Source organism: Stegodyphus dumicola, chromosome 8 (assembly GCF_044657685.1).
Source record: "Stegodyphus dumicola isolate Sdum_Otavi_A_Nest chromosome 8, ASM4465768v1".
Lineage (NCBI taxonomy): Eukaryota > Metazoa > Arthropoda > Arachnida > Araneae > Eresidae > Stegodyphus > Stegodyphus dumicola.
This window is the reverse complement of record NC_140775.1, coordinates 191,566,667-191,590,829: the sequence shown is the minus strand read 5'-3', so window position 1 is coordinate 191,590,829 and position 24,163 is coordinate 191,566,667. Positions and strand designations below refer to the sequence as shown.

Here is a 24,163-nt window from a genome sequence, read left to right as displayed (position 1 = left end):
TTGGCGAACTAGGTCGTCTAATCCCCAGTCACCCTTTAACCTTTTGACTATTAACGGGACATGTATATTCCAATAAAAGTTTTGACTATTAACGGGACATGCATGTTCCAATAAAAGTTATTGGTTCTTAATTCTGAATTCATATGAAGAAATTTTGTTTGGCAGTTTATTATTGTCTTAGTTTACCTTTATGTACTTTTCTAAATTGAATATTAATGACTATACAGTGGCATCCAAACTAAAAAGTGGTGGATGATGATTCTTCACCACCAGGATTTGGCGAACTGGGTGCTCTAATCCCCAGTCGCCCTTTAACCTTTTGACTATTAACGGGACATGTATGTTCCAATAAAAGTTTTGACTATTAACGGGACATGTATGTTCCAATAAAAGTTATTGGTTCTTAATTCTGAATTCATATGAAGAAATTTTATTTGGCAGTTTATTATTGTCTTAGTTTACCTTTATGCACTTTTCTAAATTGAACCCCAATGACTATACTGTGTCATACGAACTAAAAAGTGGTGGATGATGATTCTTCACCACCAGGATTTGGCGAACTGGGTCCTCTAATCCCCAGTCGCCCTTTAACCTTTTGACTATTAACGGGACATGTATGTTCCAATAAAAGTTTTGACTATTAACGGGACATGTATGTTCCAATAAAAGTTATTGTTTCTTAATTCTGAATTCATATGAAGAAATTTTATTTGGCAGTTTATTATTGTCTTAGTTTACCTTTATGTACTTTTCTAAATTGAATATTAATGACTATACAGTGGCATCCGAACTAAAAAGTGGTGGATGATGATTCTTCACCACCAGGATTTGGCGAACTGGGTCCTCTAATTCCCAGTCGCCCTTTAACCTTTTGACTATTAACGGGACATGTATGTTCCAATAAAAGTTTTAAAATTGCTGCTGGGTTAAAAAGTACTTATAATCTCCCAAATGTTGGGGATCATATTCCAATAGTTGGAAAATCGAGACGCCGCTGTGCCCATTGTACACAAATGAACCTAAAGAAAAGAATAAATATGACTTGCCCAATGTGTATTGTTGGATTATGCAATGAATGCTTTATCCTGTAATATACAATGTAAAATCTATTTCATATAATAAACTTTTCCAGAATAATAGGTGTGCTTATAGAAAGTCAATCACTGCATGTGGGACATATACATCGCACCATTAACACGTCTGGGACATATGTGTCCCAGATTTGGCTTGAAACTGTTGGTCAAAAAAAAAAACCCAAATGCTAAATTTATCTTATTTATGACATACTTGGATAAAAACGGGGTAATTTTTTTCAAACTCGTAGACAAGGGGGTTAAAAGGGGGAGAATATAAGGTAATTTCTCCCTCCTTTCTACATGACTTTGTGTTGTAACGGTAGCACATGCAGCGCGTATTCGAGAGGTACAGGTTCGAGTCCCGGTGAGGGCATTGCACATTTTCCTCATCTCCCGCTTCAAAAAACACTCTAATGACTTTAAAAGTTGAGGTAAAGAAATAATATTTCTGTTATCCCTTCAAGCATCATACATCACATTTTTATCCCGAGTGCTTCTTTCATACAGATATTTCTTTTGGTTAAACCAATATTTATAAGTGCATCTTCAAAGGATATTATTGCGCACATATTAATCACATAATGTATTCTGTATATATAACGTATTTATAATTGCCTCAATAGTTTTTTTTTGGCAGTGGAAGAAAAGAAAATTAAAATTATTGCATCCGACATAGTACCGTCTTTACATCTTTTAAACTAAAAGCGTATTGTTTAGTAATATCACATATTAATGTGTTTAACAAATGATATTTTGATATTTTACAATGGTTACTGTGTTTAACAAATGATATTTTGATATTTTACAATGGTAACAAGCCCACTAATAAAGTATCTGCAGTCTGAACAGCGATTTCCTTTTGATTATTAAATATCAGTGTCGTATATGTTTATTTTTTCCTTATGCTCTTCGTATATACAAATATGGATTCAAAAGTTATAATGCTGGACGTTTCCCAAAGAAGTAGCTAATTTATGAATTGGAAAACTGTTATTTCTTGCAGCACAAATATGTATTACGCCTGACCTGATAGGGTAAAAATATATATATATATATATATATATATATATGTGTGTGTGTGTGTGTGTGTGTGTGTGTGTGTGTAATAATAAAATTTCATAGTCAAGAATACACTTAAAATTCTAACTGTATGTTCTTTTCATTTTTAATGACGACGGTCTCTTATTTGAAAGTACGTGGAATTAAATCCACAGCCCCGTAGTCAAGTTGTTTTTCCCGCCTTTTCTACACGTACATTTATAGAATGTTCTGGAGATATTTAAAGCGAACTGGAATGGCTGACGAGGCTGACGTCATTTCTTGGAAGCTCCGCCTTTCCAGAGGCTATAAAAGAACTCGCAAAGGAATATCGGGGTCTTTTCTTTAATGTAACGATGCAGTAAATTTCATACAAAAAGTTATTACTAATTCTTTTTTTATTTACTCCGGAAATATGATTTTTGTAATTGCTATATCTCTTGACCAATAATAAATGGATCCTGTTTTTTAAACTTATCGTCTGATAATTTAAGCTAGGACTACATCTATATTTCTTCACCAATCTATTTATTCCGGACAAAAGCTGGTACATCACACACACACACACACACACACACACACACACACACATATATATATATATATGTATATTTTGTAATATATATATATATATTTGTAATATATATATATATATATTTGTAATATATATATATATATATATATATATTTGTAATTTATATGTGCAACTTCCAAAGTCAGTGCACACTAAATCTGTAATCAAGTTCATGCCATATATGTTGCACGTGAACAAGACTTGCGCTCCTGCAAAAATTCGTTATCTAATTTATGAAGTGGTGGATAAGGACCGTGTTAAATAATAACTTTTATTAATCTCCATATGGCCTGCCAAAAATTGACGCGGCAAGCCACCATGACTGTAGCCTTTAAAGCATAAGGGACTTCGCTGGCGATTTTTCCCGCGTGTATTTATTTCGAAATTTCGCTTGAATACATTGTTCTGATTATCTCTCATGTTTACAGTAGTGTTGCGTGCGTACGGGTTCGTAACAGATTGAATGCCCACAACCCCGGTAACAGGTTTTTTTTCCTCAGTCTTTTTTACTTCCTTGTACGAAGTAAAAAGGAAGTATTGTAATCGCGAAAAGGTTCAGGCAGCATATTTCAACGAAAATATCCATTTTGACCGCTATCGAATGCAATTTAACTATGTTTTTGCGTGATATCTGTACGTAAGAACAGAATAAAATACTCTTTTCCTTCAAAAAAATTATAAAATTGCTTTAAAATTAATTCTGAAGAGAATTTTTCGTGGCGTCTGTACGAACGTATGTACGTACGTATGTACGTTCGTGCGTACGTACGTATCTCGCATAACTCAAAAACGAGTAGCCTCGGAACGTTGAAATTTTGTATATAGGACTGCTATAACATGTAGATGTGCACCTCGTATTTTGGTTCCAATCGGCCGCACCAAACGTATATAAATACTATATTTATATATATATCCACTCTGTTACTCGGCACAGTGATCTCAGTTTCTTTACTCTTATATGTTTGTAAATTGTAAAATTTGCTTTAAAAATGATCGAATTATGTTGTTCTTATCTTCCGGTTAAGGTTTTTATGCCTTTTGTAATTCTGGAAGCAATATTTGTACAATTATCAACAATTTAAAAGCTGTTTAAGTGCGGTTAAGTTTTAATTAACATTCCGGACATATTTGTTTACATTTGAAACAGCAGAATTGTAGATTTGTTGCCAATCTGGGGAGACTAAGCTTCGCAACAACAAAAATAACGCCTTCATTTATTATTGCGAATTAAATCATGCTTAATCCTTTTTGGAATTTTTCCGAGGAAATTAGTGTTTAAGATTCACTTCGTAATTCTGAATACAGATATTTTGAGTTTTTATGTATTTTTGCCTTGTCCCGAAGTGAGAACCGAATTAATTGAATGAGAAATACTAAATCGTCTGTGAAAAACTGTTTCATTTCTGTTTTCTTTGCTTAATTTCTTTCATAGATCGTTCTAGCTTTATTATAGTATTTGAAAAGAATATGTGGCAACGATTAGATAATTCTTTAAATGATATACATTTTGTGTATTCTGAGTTATAACATGGGTGAAATATAATACTGTTAAGTGAACCTAGTGCCAGAGTGTCGCTATGTTAAACAAATAGAGTGAATTTTAAAGGATGCATTTATTCTATTGTGGTTTATGCGCTTTCGGCTAAGTAGATTTAATTAAATCCAATAAGTTTAAAAGAAATGCGAGAAACAAATGCGTATAATTTAATATTCCGTACAAGGAAGTCAAGTGGTGTACACATCAGATTTTTTTATCTAAGATAAACGTTGAGGAATCTAAACAGTGTAGCGATTTATCGCTGAGTTCAAATAACTGAAGATATAGACCCAAGAAAGCTTAAACTACCTTTTATTTCCCTCAGATAAGAATAAAAGTCGGCCTCTTTCTTGGGCTTACAACAAAGCCTTCAGTCAGGTTTTAGTATAAGAAACTAAACTATAACTAACTAAAAGAGACTTAGCCGAAGCTAAACACAAGTATCTAACGTAGATGGCCCTTAATTTGAACCAGCCGGCGAATATCAAAAGGCACGTAATAATACGGCCGAGCGTAACGTGTTCAAGAGAGACTTAGCCCGAAGGCAAACACGAGCTACTCAGGATTCCTAGCACTCTCTCAAAGTAAGTTGATCCTTTCTTAAATACTGCTTCTAACTCATTTGCATCAACGCGATTCTAAAAACTCACGATGGTAAGGAGTTGTAAGTCGAAACAAGAATTGATAAGGAAGGTTTCCCAAATTAAAATAACTGTTATAGAATAAAAATATACCTTACAGTTTAATAGAATTTATTCTTATCAAAAGATATACACTGACTACCAATAAGTATTTGGACACCTGTGATAGAAAAGAAAAACTAACTTTATTCAAAATCAATAGTTGGTAGAGTCTCCACGAGAGGTAATTACAGCGTGGACCCTCCGGGGCATACTTTCCACAAGTCTTTGTATGACAACTAGTGGTATTTTCTTCCACTCGGCTTGGAGAAGACATAGAAGTTCCTTCACCGATTTTCGCCGATGCAACTCCTCCCAGAGGTTCTCGATAGGGTTCAGGTCTGGACTCTGGGCAGGCCAGTCTATTCGATGAACTCCATTGGCACTATACCAACCAAGCCTTGGTTAACGTCGAAATATGACAACTGGTATTGTCGTCCTGAAAGTAACAGGGGTCCAACCCGTAAAACTGACACAACGTAGGAAGCACATTGTCATCCAAAATAGTGCAGTAGGCATCGGAGTTGAGCTTACCATGAATGGGGAACAAGGGTCCCAGCCCATACCAGGAGAAACACCCCCAGACCAAAATCCCACCTCCGCCGAACTTGACTGTTGGCACAATGCATTCTGGCAGGAGACGTTCTCCAGGTAGACGCCAGATCCAGACTCTACCATCCGAACGGTAAAGGGTGAACCTTGATTCGTCACTCCAAAGAACCCGTTTCCACTGATCTAAGGTCCAATTTCGATGTGCTTTGCACCACATTAACCGAGCAGTGCGGTTGGACTTTGTGATCAAAGGCTTATGGGCAGCAGCACGACCATGAAAACCAAGCAGATGTGCTTCCTTACGGATGGTATTCATTGAAACAATACTCCCGGATGCCTGTTGAAACTCCTCGCCGATGAGGGCCATCGGTTGGGTGCGGTTCTTCCGAATTTCTCTGGACAGCACTAGTCGGTTTCTATCTCCCAGTTTCGCTGATCTGCCGACTCGAGGCACATTCCGACAATCAGCGCTCACCTTCCACTTCTTAATCACTCTAGATTGCCACTCTAGATTTTGGATACTTCAGATCTCTAGATATGTCCCTTAAGGATCGGCCACATTTGTGATACCCGATAATTATACCTTTCTCGAAATCAGAGAGCTCCGAACTGCGAGGCATCTTGCATGCGACTAAAGCCGATGCTGTTTCCTACACGATATTTACCGGTGGTGTCGGTAACGTACCTTAGGACCGCAGATATCGTCACTTGCATAGGTGTCCAAATACTCATTGGTAGTCAGTGTATATCAGAGCGCTTGAATTTTCCTCAGAGATATTCGTGCAAGTGTTCACAATATCACTCAGTCAAACTCAATACAAAGCGCATCTACACAAAAAGCTAACTCGGATTTCATCTACACAAAAAGCTAACACGCAACAACAGTAAATAAGCAACTAACTAAAACGTTATCTCTCCGGCCTCTTATAGATTTCAGCCGGTCGCGAGATATTTCTAGTTATTTCTGTTTCTCGAGATTCCTGGAAAGCAGTAAGAGGATGGAAGTACGGTTACAGCTAGCATATTGGTCAATTACATTTAATCAATTTCAATACAAATTACGGAGATAACCTTTTACTCAGTGTTAAATGCACGTGGCCCTGTATTCTCACTTTTCCGGCATAGTTTTCTATTAAAAATTTATCTCGTGCTGAAATTGCACGCGGAAAACAACAATATTAATTATAATTCTACTAAAATTAGCTATTTAAATACAAAATTAGTAATAGTATAAACCAAGGGTCGGCAAATGGTTTCTGGAAAGAGGTAGATGTTAAAAATTTAGGCTCGACGGTTCAGGTAGCATACTGGAAGGTATAATTCTACTCACAAAGCAACACACACACACAACAATAACAACTAAAAAGAAAAAGTTTCAAAATTTTTTAATTAGGGAAGTATATTTTTAAGTAATATTTTCTACATTTTGCTAACGCTTAAAAAGAAAAAAAAAAAAAAAAAGAGAGAGAGAGAGAGAGAAAGAGAGAATAACATATTTCAAAGCATATTACAGAAAGGTTAAATTTTGTTCTAATGCGATAAATGTACTTTCTTTTTTCTGAAAAAAATATTTCGTCATAGCGGAGTTCGGCGTTAGTACTTCCTATCATTTAAGTTATTAGCGAACGACCACTCGTTAATAGTAATCTGGATTATGATTTTACATGCTTCATTTTCAAAAATGTTCTTTCACATTGGTAAGTACCCTTAAAAGTACGGATATAAATCCCAGTGCATATGATTTTGATTGACCGTATTTACCTCACGATAGATACTTATGGAATTGTCTTAGATCATTTTTACTTCCTTGTACGAAGTAAAAAGGAAGTATTGTAATCGCGAAAAGTTTCAGGCAGCATATTTTAACGAAAATATCCATTTTGACAGCTATCTAATGCAATTTAACGATGTTTTTGGGTGATATCTGCACGTAAGGACAGAATAAAAGACTCGTTTCCTCCAAAAAAATTATAAAACTGCTTTAAAATTAATTCTGAAGAGAATTTTTCGTAGCGTCTGTACGAATGTATGTACGTACGTACGTGCGTGCATACGCACGTATCTCGCATAACTCGAAAACGAGTAGCCACGGAACGTTGAAATTTTGTATATAGGACTGGTATAACATGTAGATGAGCACCTCGTATTTTCGTTGCAATCGGCGGCGCCAAACGTATATAAATACTATATTTATATATATATCCACTCTGTTACTCGGCACAGTGATCTGAGTTTCTTTACTCTTATATGTTTGTAAATTGTACATTTTTTGCTTTAAAAATGATTGAATTATGTTGTTCCTATCTTCCGGTTAAGGTTTTTATGCCTTTCGTAATTCTGGCAGCAATATTTGTACAATTATCAACAATTTAAAAGCTGTTTAAGTGCGGTTAAGTTTTAAATAACATGCCGGACATATTTGTTTACATTTGAAACAGCAGAATTGTAGATTTGTTGCCAATCTGGAGAGACTAAGCTTTGCAACAAAAAAAATAAAAACTTCATTTATTATTGCGAATTAAATCATGCTTAATCCTTTCTATAATTTTTTCGAGGAAATAAGTGTTTAAGATTTACTTCGTAATTTTTAATACAGATATTTTGAGTTTTTATGTATTTTTGCCTTGTCGCGAAGTGAGAACTGAATTACGAGTAATTGAATGAGAAATACTCAATCGTCTGTGAAAAACTGTTTCTTTTCTGTTTTGTTTGCTCAATTTCTTTCATAGATCGTTCTAGCTTTATTATAGTATTTGAATAGAACATGTGGCAATGATAAGATAGTTCTTCAAATGATATAAATTTTGTGCATTCAGAGTGTCGTTATAGTAAACAAATATAGTGAATTTTAAAGAGTGCATTTATTCTATTGTGGTTTATGCGCTGTCGACGAAGTAAATTTTATTCAATCCAATCAATTTAAATGAAATTCAAGAAAAAAATGCGTATAATTTAATATTCCGTACAAGGAAGTCATTAAGTGTACACATCAGATTTTTTTCCTTCACCATCGGTAAATGGTTTCGTGGCTAATAAATGAGCTATTTGTAAGCTAACTTTGTAAGTTTCAGCTCCATTATCATTTTTTATTTTTAAGAATATATTGTGCTGTGATAAAGCATTCCGTTTTACCTTTACAATCTTATCGATTGTTTATTTTCTCTTCATTTTGAGTTCTGTGTCGCGTGCTTAGTTTAGTAATGACGGCGTATATTGTACTTTTATTTCGTTACATGATAAACACAATGCTACGATAAACTAATTCAGAATTCTGTGCTTTTAAAAGCACAGCATACAAACTGCATTTTTATCTTGTTACTTGCCCTTGAAGTGACATGGCAGCGATGGGTAACAAATATAATAAAATAAAAAGAATGAAATATCGCGAAGTGCCATAAGAGACAATAAATACCACGTGCGCTTCTAAAGCCAAACAGAGAACAGTCAACAGAAATTACATGGCAATGGCAGGCTACATAATGTGAATTCAGGACGTCAGTAGCTCCAAGTGCGATCATTATCAGCAACTTCTCAACTCCACTATTAGCCGTTGCGTTACAACGTATAATTTGATTTATTTTTAATTTTTTTTTGTGTGTAAAAAACAAAATATTTACCCGCGGACCGGATTAAAAACAGGGGGCACGCCGAATTTGGGCAGCAGGCGATAATTTGTCGATATTTGGGATAAACTATAGGGAATTGTAGTATATTCATTTTGTATTTGAAATCAGAGTTACCGATAAATTTATTTAATTGTGTCATTGAAGCGTGTTTAGTTTGCGGGTTAAACGTTTGGTTAAATTCAATGAACAGTTTTAAATATCACGAACAACGATAATTTCTTTCGCAGTTATTAAAATTTAATCATTTTACATCATCATATGAATACTGTATTTTGCGGGGCTTGCGCAACTAATCATAAAAAAATAAAATTGTGATTTTCTAATGAGACAAAGTTTTTTTAAGTATTTTCGCCCTTCTTTCTGCATACCTCCGTGGCGTTACGGTCAGCACACTCGGCGTGTATTCGAGAGGTCCAGGTTCGAGTCCCTGCGAGGGCATTCCTTATTTTTCACGTCTCTAGCATCAAAATAACATAATGACATTACAGTGGCGCCTGAACTAAAAGGTGGTGAAGAATAATTTTTCTTCACCAGCTATTTTCTCCTTGCTTCCAACATACCTTCGTAATGTAACGGTTGGAAAATTCGGCGCGTATTCGAGATGTCCAGGTTCGAGTCCCGGTGACGGCATTGCTCAGTTTTCCACATCTTCTTCAAATTAACCTAATGACTGTTAACCAGAGAACAGGGGCTCCATTACCTAGCTGACATGATGTCTGCCTTACACGGATTAAAGCCTCTGCCTCCAGAAGCTATTTATTATAACTAAGCAGAATAAGTTTACAGTGGCATACAAGGCCTTCAAGAACACAAGGACATAAGTAACATAGTCATTAATAGACCCTAAAGAAAGCATGTTACAAGTAGTACCTATAGCATTCAAACAATAAACCGAGTATACTTTCATAATTTGTACTGAAAATACGAAATACTTTCAAAGCTGAGTCCAACTAATTTAAATAAAAACTATGGTACAAACAAAATATAATACATCCATTACTGTATTATACACAATTAATATCAATTAGATTCACAATTTCAAGAAGAACCATTCAATTTAGAAAAAAAATGCATAAAGATAAACTAAGACAATAATAAACTGCCAAATAAAATTTTTTCATATGAATTCAGAATTAAGAACCAATAACTTTGAGAACTGAACAATATTATCATAAAATACACTGAACCTGAGATATTATTACAATACAAAACATAAAATTGGTTTAAAAACAAAACCACTCCAAGTAATATAAAAACTCTACATCAGGTTTGCTGGGAACGCGATAGAAATACAGTACAAGAATAATGCCAACATAAAGATATGAAAAATTTCAAATGCAAAAACCAAATGCATTCAAAAATAAATTCAAAGAAAATTATTATAAAATACTGCCTTAAATGCACATTTTACAATAGAGAACTCAAGTAAAACCGATCAAATTCACAAAAACAGGTCAACTATTCAATTCAGAAAAGTGCAAAAAGGTATACAAAATAATTATTCTAGATTAGGTTTGCTGGCATCGCTAAGATAAATGCAATACTAGAAAAATGCCGACATAAAATTTTACAGAATTTCAAAATCAAATACAAAATGCATTCAAGATTAAAGTAAAGAAAATTAATATAAAATAACTATCATGAATGCAAATTTTTATAATAGAATGCACAATTAATGCCTATCAAATTCACCAAAGTGAATCAATTCAATTACAAAAGAACGCATTAAAATATGCAAAATAATAAAATTGTCACAAAAATTTTCTGTTTAATTTAATTAACAATTACAAAACTGAACAAAATAATCATGATATATATATATATGATTAAGAACGATTTCAGTACCATACAACAAATACTATGTGCATCACAAATAAAACCGACTATTTGTACAATATAAGAAAGTAATAGGCTACAAGTAACCGTGGCGCCCGAACGAAAATGTGTTGGATGATAATTCTTCACCACCAGGATTTGGCGTTTCGGTCCCCTCATCTCCAGTCGCCCATTAAAAGAGGGGAGTATATTGGCGCCACTAGCTTATTTTCTGTCAAGGCTTTCTTATCTTTTCTGATCATTATATCCTATCTCGTTCATTTGCGTTTTTGCAGCTGAGGATGGTGGTACGGTAAAACCATCGAAACTGGTCCTGTGAAAATTTGAAAATATAATTTTTGTTGTTTGACTTCTGAATTCGTATTTTCTCCTTTCTTTCTGAATGCCTTCGTGGTGTAACCGTTAGCACACTCGGTGCGTATTCGACAGGTCCAGATTCGAGTTCCGGGGAGGGTACTGGACATTTTTCAGCTTCCTGGCATCGAAAAATCCTAATGACTTTATACGCTTTGGTTTGAAAACGTTTCTTACTCTGCTTTAAAACGGGATTTTGATTTGCAAACAACTTATTTCTCCAAAAGTGTGGCTGACACAGTATTTCTAAGACTAATTTCGAAGAAAAGAGTAACTAAATTACATAAAATATCATTATACAGTAAGACCCCGCTTAACGCGGGGGATACGTTCCATCAAAGTAGAGCGTAATGCGAAACAGCAAACGAGGCTATCTTTACATGTAAATATTGGGGTTAGGGGAAGATGGCTAGGAAATTGGTTAGGCATTAAATTTAAAAAGTATGTTTTTTTAATAAAAATAAAACCAAACATTTATTTCTTAAAGCCCTAATTAATACCACATTATTATTTCTTGCAAAAATAAAAACAAAATATAAATAACAAAACGAATATTCTTAAAAAAAAAAACAAATAAAATTCTCAGTCAGTCATAGTATTTAGTTAGCCTTTCGCGTTTTCAGTGTTCTGCCTTTTTGTGACAAAAGCATCTAATGTTGTTTGCCTTTTTCTTTTGCGTTGTTCTCTTAAAAGTTCTTCATAAACGGATAGAGCATCTCTAACACCACGCCTTACTTTTGAGCTCCTGTCAAAATTCGGATCATTTTCAATGAATTGATCCATTATTTCAGTTATGGTAGACAAACTCCTTTTTACAAACGCCATCGAAAGTTCTTTTTGCTCTTCTTCTGAATCACTGCTGTCAACATTTTTGTTTTCTTCTTGTTCAGTTAATTCCTTGAGCTCATCATTAGAAAGACTAGCCGCTGCTTCTTGAATTATTTCTTCGACATCTTCCACATTTACCCCTTCAAAATATGTCTGTAAAATACCGCACAAACAAGAAATACAAGTACACTCTTTCGGATATGTATTTGAAACCTATCGCTGCATAATATTTCGGGGAATCCCCGTATGCTGCGAGCGATTTCGTGGAATCCCCGGGTTGAAATAAAAGAGCGCTAAACCGAAACAGCGCTAAACGAAACAGCGTTAAGCGGGGTCTTACTGTATTTCATAAGGAGGATTTTGCTGAAGAATAGAGTAGTTGGAGAAAAATACCTCTCTCCAATTTAATGCATTGATATACATATAAATGAAGACATTTTCATAGCCATTAATCATTTCGAATAAATTATCACATCCGAAATGGCAACACGCAATAAAATTTCAACACAGATTTATGCATCAGTAAGCGTACATGAAAATAAGTGCAGTTCTTTGTGCTTTAGCTTTAACAATTGAATTGAAACTGTGATAATTTTGTTCTTGGAAGTTTTTGAATTTTTAGCATTATACTGTATTATAAATTTCAAATACAAATGCTTATTCTTACTTACACATATACGCGCGCAAAGCCAACAATCAGATTCATTACCGTTAAAATTATTTGGGCGAGATTTTATGCATTACAAAATTTTGAGATGTCTTTATTAACCCAAAAAGCTATTAGTCTCAAAACGGCAATTTGCATCGTTTCATTTTCTGCGTTGGTTCACTTTTTAAACTGTTGCCAGCAAATATTATAACTATATATTATATTTGATAAACTAAATAATGAATAATCCGTGTGAATGCATCAATGTTTCTCTTATCGTGATAAAACAACGGCACCTACAGCCATCTAACTTTGAATACCGTAGTCCTTAACCCGAACATGGCCACTGGGAAGCCCGAAGTTTGAATTTCGAATTTGTTTTATTATCTATATCAAATTTTGTAAAACTTTAAGCAATTTTTGATTAACAAACTCAACGATTTCAAAGCGAGCAATGGCAACACTACACGGAAAAAAGAATCATTTCGCATTATAGTTAAAGAAATTAAATAATGAAGAATCTGCACGAATGTATGTATTTTTCTCGCGCTGCGAGAAAGCAACGGTGCCTAGAGATATCAAATTTTCAAAAAGTTGTCCTCCTCTAGAATATGGGGATCTGGAAGCCTGAATATGGAATATGGAATATGGAATTTGTTTTATCATCTAGTTCAGATTTTGTAAAACTTTGACGAATTTTTGATTAAGAAAGTCAACGATTTCAAAGCGAGCAATGTCAACACTGTACGACGAAAAAAAAAAAAGAATATATATATATATATATATATATGTAATAATAAAATTTCATAGTCAAGAATACACTTAAAATTCTAACTGTATGTTCTTTTCATTTTTAATGGCGACGTTCTCTTATTTGAAAGTACGTGGAATTAAATCCACAGCCCCGTAGTCAAGTTGTTTTTCCCGCCTTTTCTACACGTACAGTTATAGAATGTTCTGGAAATATTTAAAGCGAACTGGATTGGCAGACGAGGCTGACGTCATTTCTTGAAAGCTCCGCCTTTCCAGAGGCTATAAAAGGACTCGCAAAAGAATATTGAGGGCTTTTCTTTAATGTAACGATGCAGTAAACAAAAAGTTATTAGTAATTATTTTTATTTACTCCGGATATCTGATTTTGTAACTGCTATTACTCCTGAATAATAATAAATGGATCCTGTTTTTTAAACTTATCGTCTGATAATTTAAGCTACGACTACATCTATGATTCTTCACAAATCTATTTATGCCTGACAAAAGCTGGTACATCACACACACATACATATATATATAATATAATAAAATTAAAAAAAATTAAATAAATAAACAAATAAAAATAAAAATAAATAAATAAAATCTATAGTGCGCGAGACTGTGTATCAGAAATTCTACAGATATGATCATTTTAAAATTACTTTGCGATATTGCCATTGAATTGAATTTTATGGTTTAAGTGCGAAGAACATGATATTTGATAAATAAAGGTAACACAAAAAACCCATAACATTAAAAAAACACCCAAAACATAAAAAAAAAAAAAAAAAAAAAAAAAAAAAAAAAAACCCTCAAGGCATAATATAAAACTTGAAAGGTTTCAGATTCTCCCCCCTCCCCGGGTGCGCTTTTTTTTTATTTATTTATTTTTTTTTTATATTTATTTTTTTTTTTTTAAAGATCGTTTCTGCTCATATAGCAAACTTTTTGTCTTCCTATACATTCCAATGAAAAAATGGCGTAAATGAATCCATGTAAATTGCATTTTAAGTAATGAGTTTCATTCAAAACCGATTGAAAATTGCATTCCAAATAAATCTCTAACTTGAAATTTTTCCTTGTGAAACAGATGGAATTATATATGAATACATAAAAAAGCCTCAAGGAAACGGAGGAGCCACAAGCTGTTAATTTTAAATGCGTCTTTCTAAAGTAATTTATCACTACATGTGCTGCATTGTATTTATAAACGTGTTTGAATCTGCTTCTGACGTTTGTGATCGTACATCACACCCCGAAGGGCTTCAGAAACAGCTTTGGTTGCTTCATTTTTTTTTTCTCGAGTTAAATGTATATTTTATTGGGTTTCCATAAAAGGATGAAACATATTTTTTCCATCCAGTCGGACACCTCTTTCCTGAGTAGCATGACGAAACTATTTCCTCTCTCTTTGACGAATTGTTTTCCACGGCTCAAGAAATGAAAAGCGAGAAAATTTCTGAAAACGTACTTCGGAGTTAAGATAAAATCTGAAGCAGAATAATTAATCTGCAGCTTTAAGAAGATTAACTGGTTAATTTATCTTTCTGCACAGGTATGCCACTATTAGACGTACTTATGTTTTTGATTATTTCAAACTAACTGCACTCAAAAGTGGGTGTGCTTTTTTTTTTCCATTTTCGGATAAAGGTTCTTCTGTGCTGGTAAGATACAGAATTTTGCCATTTTCTGCGTAAAGCCTTTCATTTAAATTTCAAAGTATTATATTGCTTTACTCTGTAACAATGTGAAATCTTTAAGAATAATTTATTGTTCTTTATGGTACTCTGTAACAATGTGAAATCTTTAAGAATAATTTATTGTTCTTTATGGTACTTTTTCGTTGCAGCAGATTTTATCGATGTTAGCGATTTAAATCAATTCGTAAAAATATTTCTAATTTCAAAATATTACATGCACTTAAATTTCGCTATTTGTGCTGATTAAGGCACCAAGTATGCAGTTTATAGAAATGTGATACTTTATGTTGCGAAAACTTCAGGGCAATTTTAAAGCAACACATAAAACACGGTACTTGGAATAAGATTTAATTAAATGGATTGGATTATTTAATTATGGCAAAGCACACGAGGGCTATCTGCCTAAAAAGAGGGATGCCTTCGTGGAGGACTTTCTAAGGGAAACTAGCTCGTATACACGTTACACATGGGGTAAACCACGAAAGCGCCCATGTAGCCAGCCCGTTCGCGGGATTTGAACCTCGGACCGAACTACCAGTGTTCAGCGTCTTTAGCGCTCGGCCGCTGGTGGGCCCAAGATTTATTTAAAATAATAATGCAAAATTAAATAGACTTTCCATTTCTCTTCTGGATTTTAGGTTTAAAAATCTCCAAGGAGAGATATTGCATTTAAAGTATAAAATAACATCCCAAGAAAATAAAAAAGGCACAAAAACGCCTCAAAACGGATAATTAAAGAACGAATAGATTTATCTAAAAATAGCATATATCATCAAAGCACCTTAGCAAATATTACCACTGCGGGGGGAAAAAAACATATATTTTATCTTCCATAGGACCTCAAAGCTAAGCAATTCTTTTCTTAGTAATTTAGCTTTTTTATCTTCTTTATTATTGTACCTAATTAGTATAAATTAAATTGTATTTAGTGTATATCTAACTGAAAATTTTATGAATATTTGTAGCTTAGTTGTAATTAATAGAACGTATGCTGCACACAATTGGTACAGCATGTTTTTTTACAATGTTTTATATTTCCTAATTTTTTAATACTGCTTTACTATTTCGAAATTTTTAGTGCTAGCTGTTCTTTGAAATGTTAGACTAATCTGAAGCTTAAAGACTGCAATATATATTTCTTCTATGAAATATGTTGGCATTATTTTAGGAAATACAGAAAAAACAGGGAGAAGCTGTGACCTTATTAATCTCGAGCGAACTTTTTGACTTCTCAGTAACAAAAGAATTTTACAGACTCGTCTAAAAATTTCCCATTGTCATAATGTTTAACCTTTCACCTTCACTTGTTTAATATTCTGCTAAGGGCTATTCTTGTATCACCGCAACTAGTATATCTTGTTCTGACAAAATCCTATGGCCTTCATAAATTTTTATCTTTCTGCAATCGCTCATGCAGGATTTTTTTTAACTTACATTTTGAAAAACCTAAACACCAGTAATGATTTTATATATGACACAATTAATGCTGTTTATCCTTTGGCAGAACATTTTCCCTTTACGGCGTCATCGTTACGGTTTCAGACACGAACTATTATTATTCTTTGCAATTTATTCGAAACTTTAATAATACATTCTGTGTATCAAAAGATAGTGAATTTCTTCTTCAGCGGGGAATCGAGACCATTCATAATTCATAAGTGTGTAGATAATTATCTCCTCACCTTCCTCAGAACGGGTCTCCAAAATCTCTTCACTAAAAAAATCGTGTATACCGTTTAAATAAACGACTACAGGGTAGTTCGCGATCTCATAGACAGTTCTGATTATTTCGTTGTCTCTTTTTCTGATTTCCGTAACTTACAGTAAACCGATATTCATCTTTTATTTCATGAGAAAAGTTACGACAATGAGAGCGAGGTTTCCTTTGATTATAAATCTTCAGAAAATTGGACAGATCTTCCTTTTCTCAAATTTTTATACATCTTACAAGAAAGAAAAGTATAGTTATAATTTGAAGTTTACTACAAATTTTCGCTTTAATATTAATAGAATAAAAGCAGGATTCCTGAAATTTCAATTTTGAAACTTGATATATAAAGTTTTTTTCGCTTTGTTTCCCGTTTATTCACATAGTGCCATTACATGTAGTTACGATGAAACACTTTCTAGAGTCATTAGGTTATTTTGATGCAGGAGTACATAAAAAAATGGTGCTGGTGTATTTAATTATGGCAAAGCACACTAGGGCTATCTGCCTAAGGGGAGGGATGCCTTCGTGGAGGACTTTCTAAGGGAAACTGGCTCGTATACACTTTATACATGGGGAAACTACGAAAACGCCCATGCAGCCACCCCGTTCACGGGATTGGAACCTCGGACCCAACTACCAGTGTTAAGTGACTTTACCGCTCGGCCGCCGGTGGGCTCTAATAATAATAATAATAATAATAATAATAATAATAATAATAATAATAATAATAATAATAATAATAATAATAATAGTAATAATAATAATAATAATAGTAATAATAAGAACAATAACAATAGCAGTAATAACAGTAATAACAATAATAACAGTAGTAATAATAATAATAATAATAATAATAATAATAACAAAAACAATAACAACAACAATTAGAATAACAATAACAATAACAATTAGAATAACAATAACAATATCAATTAGAATAACAATAACAGTAACAATAATAATAATAATAATAATAATAATAATAATAATAATAATAATAATAATAATAAGAGTAATGCCTTCGCCGGGACTCCAACCTGGGCATCTCGAATACGTACCAAGTGTGCTACAGTTACACCACGAACGCACGCAGAAAGGAGGTAGAAAATATCTTATAAGTTTGTAAGATTTTCACTAGTGTAATTCTCTGTAGAAAGTGACGAATCTTTAAGAACTAGTTAGCGAATAATCGCTTAAGTTCGTGTGACAAGAAACAACAAGATGGAAGGGTAACTAAACCCTTATCATTCCAATAAGATATAACAAAACTCCGTCTTGGAGTGTACAATCAAAGCCGACACTTGGGCTTGAACTTAAGAGACTAAGAATTGAACTAAAACTAAGATTATCTAAAGAAATATACCGGAAGCTATCAATATTCTAATCGAGTTGGCCCCTCAACTGTATTCAACTACGAAGCTTATCAAGGGCCTGACTACGGACGAGCGTAATAACAGCTTAGAGAGAGAGAGTAGCCAAAAGGCAGACGCGCGTAAATCAGAAACTCTGATTCTCTCTAAAGCCCCGTTCACATGCAACGCTCCTTCGCACAGCTGCCGTGCAAGGGGAGAAAAAGGAGACATGAAAGAGTTTCGTCTTTAGGACCCGTTCAGAAGATCACCGTCTTCCTTCCCCTTTACACCTAAAGCCTCTGTGAACAATCACGTCTCCGAATTGGCAGATTTCTAATACTGTTTACACATTTTTAACGTGGTTTACTGTTGTTAATTTTGTAATCTGCATTTTCGCAACTGGTACCTGCACTTTCGTAATGGTTCCTGAAAAATATATGCTTTTTAATTATTATTATTATTATTATTATTATTTTATAAGCTGTTATATTTAGTTCACTCTTGGTGCTTGCCGCTATGGTTAAAAGATGGTCATGGATTTTTAAACTGCTTCCCGATAAGATATAGAACTCAAACTTTGTACATACACTGCCTGTGGATGTGGTGTCACGCTTTTGATTTTTAGAGGATTAGATTTTTTTTTTTTTCAAATTTAAAGTTGAAACGACTCTTTGCAAATATTAACAAATAAACTGAGAATCTCAGAATATTATAGTTTGCACCATAATACACTGTGAAAGAAAAAAAAATTAAATGAAATTTTTAGCGTAATTTTTTTAAAAAATATTTTGGGAGAATTTTTGAAAATCGTTCATATTTTTAGACTTTTTGACACCCATTAATTTTAAAATTTCATATCTAAAAATATATCGGTTACAAACTTCCGACATTTTCACTGCTTATAAAACAAACTTTTCGCATTTAAAAAAAATGATAAAGGAAATTAATTGGTTGATTTTGTACTTTTGTGAAAGATATGCAATGAAGCAGAATGGAAAATATTGGTTCTTCTTGGGCATCAATTCGAAACATCGGTTTCAAAGTAATAATATCATTATACCACACTATTTTTATGACATTATTTACGCTATATAAGTTGTTATTGTTGCCAGTTGTTAGTTCAGCGTGAGATTGGAGATATTTCTGAGTTAGCTTTCTCTTAAGATGCGTTTTGCATTCCGTTGTGTTTAACGTTTTTTAGATTGAAGCATAACTACTGACTATACTTAGTGATATGCTAAACACTTCTACGAGTATTTCTGTGGAAAATTCCAGAACTTTGAAGTGTTTATGTTGATAAAATAAACTTAATTAAGCTATCATCGGATTTGAGTGCAATGACAATCATGTACGAACTATTATCAATCTATTACAAACCCGTACGCACGCAGCAATATTATAATTAATTAATGTATTAAAATTATTTTGAACGTGTTTTACAAAACAAAAACTGGTAAAGAAAAATTCTGCTTGCGCTTTATGAGTTTTTGCAATTTTTCTGGCCACATAAGGTTTTAAAAAAAGGATTGTTATTTATGTTTATATTTACCAATTGAATAAATAGCACTAAGTTTGATTTATATACATATGTGTATATTGAAATTCAGTAATAAAATTTTAAAGATTTGAAATGATTAAATGTCTATTTAGACAGTTTGTATTCTTTAAACTGAAAATGCAAACTGAGAAACCTTTTGCACTTTTTTCAATAAATCTTTTTACTCCTAAAACATATACAGGTATGGACTAAATTTTTTATTATTTTTACTGCTTATATAAAATTATATACTTTATAGAAACAAGGATGGATTTTTCAAAATACTTTCGGAATAAATTATTTGAAATGAAAATGTGACTGAGATCATATTTGTTTTAAAGATTTTAGATAAAAGTGTATTTTTTTCCCCTCAGAAACTAATTCATTAATTGCAAAATCATTCCTTGAAGTTATTAAGAGCACTCTAATAAATACAATAAAAAAAACTGGGGGGGGGGAGGCATTGAAAATTGTAGGAGAAGAAAGACATTTTAATTGTAAAATTTTTCTTCAAATATTTAAATTAAAAAAAAATGCTAGCAAAAACTTTTTCTCAGCTTAAAATTATTTTGTCTCACAAAACCATTTAATAATATTCATAAAAAGTAGATGAAAATTCTTAATTTTTTTTTTAAAATCATTCAGAAGGTGCCGAGTCCCTTGTCGCGTTGAAGCCGATATGCACTTGTCTTAACTTTTATTTTAATTTGAACGATATTTCTGGAATACCTAGCATCAGATAACCTTGTCTGTATTTGTCTATAATTTCCGTATCTTGTACAGGTCTATCTAATTTTTGAGGGTATTTTTTGAGCAGTAACTAACTTTTGAGCAGTAAAATTAAGTGAACCGCGCAGTATATTACGGGAAATCTCCCCATTTGCCCTGCTCCCGAGAGGTAAGAAACATTCAACCAAGTTCTACCTCCAATTCGGCGAGGCAGTTAATGCTTGTCCAATGTGAACGGGACACGTTGGAAGAACCGGTTTTCGCTACCGGTCGAATCTGCTCTTGTAAACGGGGCTTAACTCTGTAATTAACTTTACGGTTTAAATACCGCTCCTCATTATGTATTCAGATGTGATTCTAAAACTACGTTCTGGCCGGAAGTAGTAAGTTGAAGTTAAGAATTTGACAGGAAAAGAACTTAAAATTTAACTGTTAATAAAATTAGCATAATCCTTACAAATTTATTGTATAATATTTTATTTGAAATATAGAAAGAAGTTTGTTATTAGCTATATGCTTCTTTTCTTCTTTGAAATGTAAATAGAAATGTGTTGATATTTTAGATCTAGAAAAGTTTTGAATTTGTAACGAAATTGCATTATAAGGTTTTTTTCTCCCTCCTTCCAGCATGCCTTCATGGGGTAAAGCTTTACCCCATGCCACTTGGCGCGTGTTCGAGTCGCGACCAGGGCATTGCATATTTTTCACGTTTCCTGGTTCAAAAAATCTAACGAGTCTACAGCAGCGTTTCTCAACTTTTTGACTAACGCGTACCATCTAAACAAAAATTTAAATCCTTTAGTACCACAAGTACTATTACCACCATCATTCTTGAACAAAGCTCGGATCGCATAAATTTACGAGTTTAGAGAAAAAACTCAATCAGGATGTTGGGGTTTTAATTTTTGAATTTAAGAGTTAAAACTACTTTGCTTCTTTGCGTACCACCTATTTTCCTTTTACGTACCACCAGTTGTACGCGTACCACCTGTTCAGAACCCCTGCCCTACAGCATTCCGAATTGTTGATAATTTTGATTTTATAAGGAATGTGCGTTTTTTTTTTTAATGGAACAAAGTATTTGAAGTAATACATGTTTACACAAAGTTTTATACTTCGCATTAAGTTAGAAAATCTTTCATGTGTTCTACATCAACACTTCTTAAATCTTATAGTCCGTGTTAAATCATTAGTTTCCAACAGAGACAGTGATAAACAGGTTTGTATAAATATTCTATGAGGAAAGAATAGTTTAAGAATTCCTCAAAAATGAAAAATTGAGACTGCCGTGTTAATCTTTAGAGATCTTTCGCATGATGGCTTAGAAGTCACAAGTGGCATTAAAACAACTGTATTATTTCTAGGAAACTAATCCTTCTTCCCGGATGCGCAAATTTACCTTGCCTGATTGGCTGACCCTGTTCCAAGATCAAAACGAAATTAATGATTTTATAGCTTTATGACTATGACAATTGTGACTGTTAAGCCGTCGATTAATTGTTAAGTCTGAAACGAACTATACGGTATTTTTCCGCCAAACATTCCGTCGTGGTGTAGCTGTCAGCACACTCGGCGCGTATTGGAGAGGTCCGAGATTCGAAAGCGTGTTTCACAGATGGGACTCATCTGGGAAAAACTTCTGTAATAAAGTTATAGACAACAGCCTAATAGATTTCAGCATCCATGGTTGAGAACAGGAAACTGATTACTCGTTCCCTCATGTCATGTCAAGGGAACACAAGTCATGTCATGTCAAGGAACACAAGTCATGTCATGTCAAGGAACACAAGTCATGTCATATCAAGGGATGTCACAAGTCATGTCATGTCAAGGGATCTACAGTCATATCATGTCAATGGGAAGTTTTTAACAGATGTGACTCATTTGTGAAAAACTTCTGTAATAAACATCTGTAATAACGTTCTAGACAATAGCTTGATAGATTTTAGCATCCATGGTTGAGAACAAGAAACTAGTTCTCTTGACATGACATATGTCAAGGGAACACAAGTCATGTCATGTCAAAGGATGTACAGTTATGTCATGTGAATGGGAAGTTTTTCACAGATGTGACTCATCTGGGAAAAACTTCTGTAATAAAGTTCTAGACAACAGCCTAATAGATTTCAGATCCATGGTTGAGAACAGGAAACTGATTACTCGTTCCCTCATGTCATGTCAAGGGAACACAAGTCATGTCATGTCAAGGAACACAAGTCATGTCATGTCAAGGGATGTCACAAGTCATGTCATGTCATGTCATATCATGTCAAGGGATCTACAGTCATATCATGTCAATGGGAAGCTTTTCACAGATGTGACTCATCTGTGAAAAACATCTGTAATAAAGTTCTAGACAATAGCTTGATAGATTTCAGCATCCATGGTTGAGAACAGGAAACTGATTAGTCGTTCCCTTGACATGACATGATGTATGCCACAGAGAAAAATCAATAAACAAACACAGGTTTTGAGAGCTTCGTGTTCGCTGAGTCTTGTTACCGATACATCACTAAGAGCAAACCATGACTCATCTGTGAAAAACACCTGATCTAATCGGAAATATCTCCACGAAGAAGTAAAGATCACGGTAAAAGGAACGATGAGACAGATTTTGTAGATCAAGAATCCGAAGGACCGATGACAGAAGTCTGAACTGGCTCCCTTACCTGCAGATCTTAGCTAAGCATAATGGAATAACAGGCAGGCTCCAGGTGCCCTTGTCGTCAAGGCTGATGGAGTCATTCAGTCCACCATTAGCAGGCTCGCAAGTGGACACATCAGATGTCTCTCATTTGATCAGGGACAAAAGATCTAACCGACGTGCACCAACTGCAACTCTGTTCAGGCCTCTCCCGATCACATATTGAACTATGCACAACTTGATAGGATTGACCTTTTTATTGATCCTCTTCCTGTTTATGAATTTTTGAAGATTCTCGGGCTCGGAAACTTGGTCTAAACTTGCTCTATAGCTATAGATAGCTATCTATTGCTAGATCATGTGGAATAAGAAAACTTTAACGACAACAATATCGCCACAATGAAGCTATTTACTAAGCAGCGATTCGACGCACAATGTAATAATGTTCCAAACTTAAACTCCACAACTTATTAAACTTTTTTTCCGCTTTCGAAGAGTTTCATCATCTTCGTCAAACTGGCATATAAATCTTTTATATTTAATGGAAGTGTGCAAAAGTAGGAGAACCACTGCTCATAAAATATAAATAAACTATTCATTCTTGAATGTGAGGTCCACTTTTAAATTGAACACCTGTACATGAAGTAATTGCCACTGTTCGTTTTAAATTTGTTTCAAAAAGGAAGCTTTTAATATTTGTTTTTCTTTAAACTTTAAATTTTGATATCAAGCCAAATTGATACCTTAAAGAATTCTATTTGTAGGCAGCTTTTCTATTTAATTTATATATATCCATATGGTCAAGTTTTATGAATGGTTCTAGTGCTCAATAAATTTTCTTCTTTCAGAAGATAGAAAGAAGTGTCATTTCTTGTTTTACCTAGATAATAAAAAGACGCGGAACTCAGCCGTATCAAAACTAGTTCCGTTGTTTAACTTCGCTTAACGAGTCACTGTTGTCATTACTACTTGAATGCTGATGACCGC

The 24,163-nt window shown here is 33.7% G+C and overlaps 1 protein-coding gene across 2 annotated transcripts in view; it reads left to right on the top strand.

The window, feature by feature from the left end:
* Positions 1 to 24,163, top strand: part of LOC118184693 (dermonecrotic toxin SdSicTox-betaIIB1bxii-like) — a 180,833-nt gene that overhangs the window by 13,364 nt on the left and 143,306 nt on the right. Inside the window, exon 1 of one of the 2 annotated variants that reach the window (XM_085822847.1) lies at positions 14,875 to 15,058. The exons of the other annotated variant lie outside the window; for it this stretch is intronic. The gene's annotated coding sequence lies outside the window, so the exon portion shown is untranslated. Of the gene's footprint in view, positions 1 to 14,874; positions 15,059 to 24,163 lie in introns of those variants that run through there. 2 annotated transcript variants of the gene reach the window in all.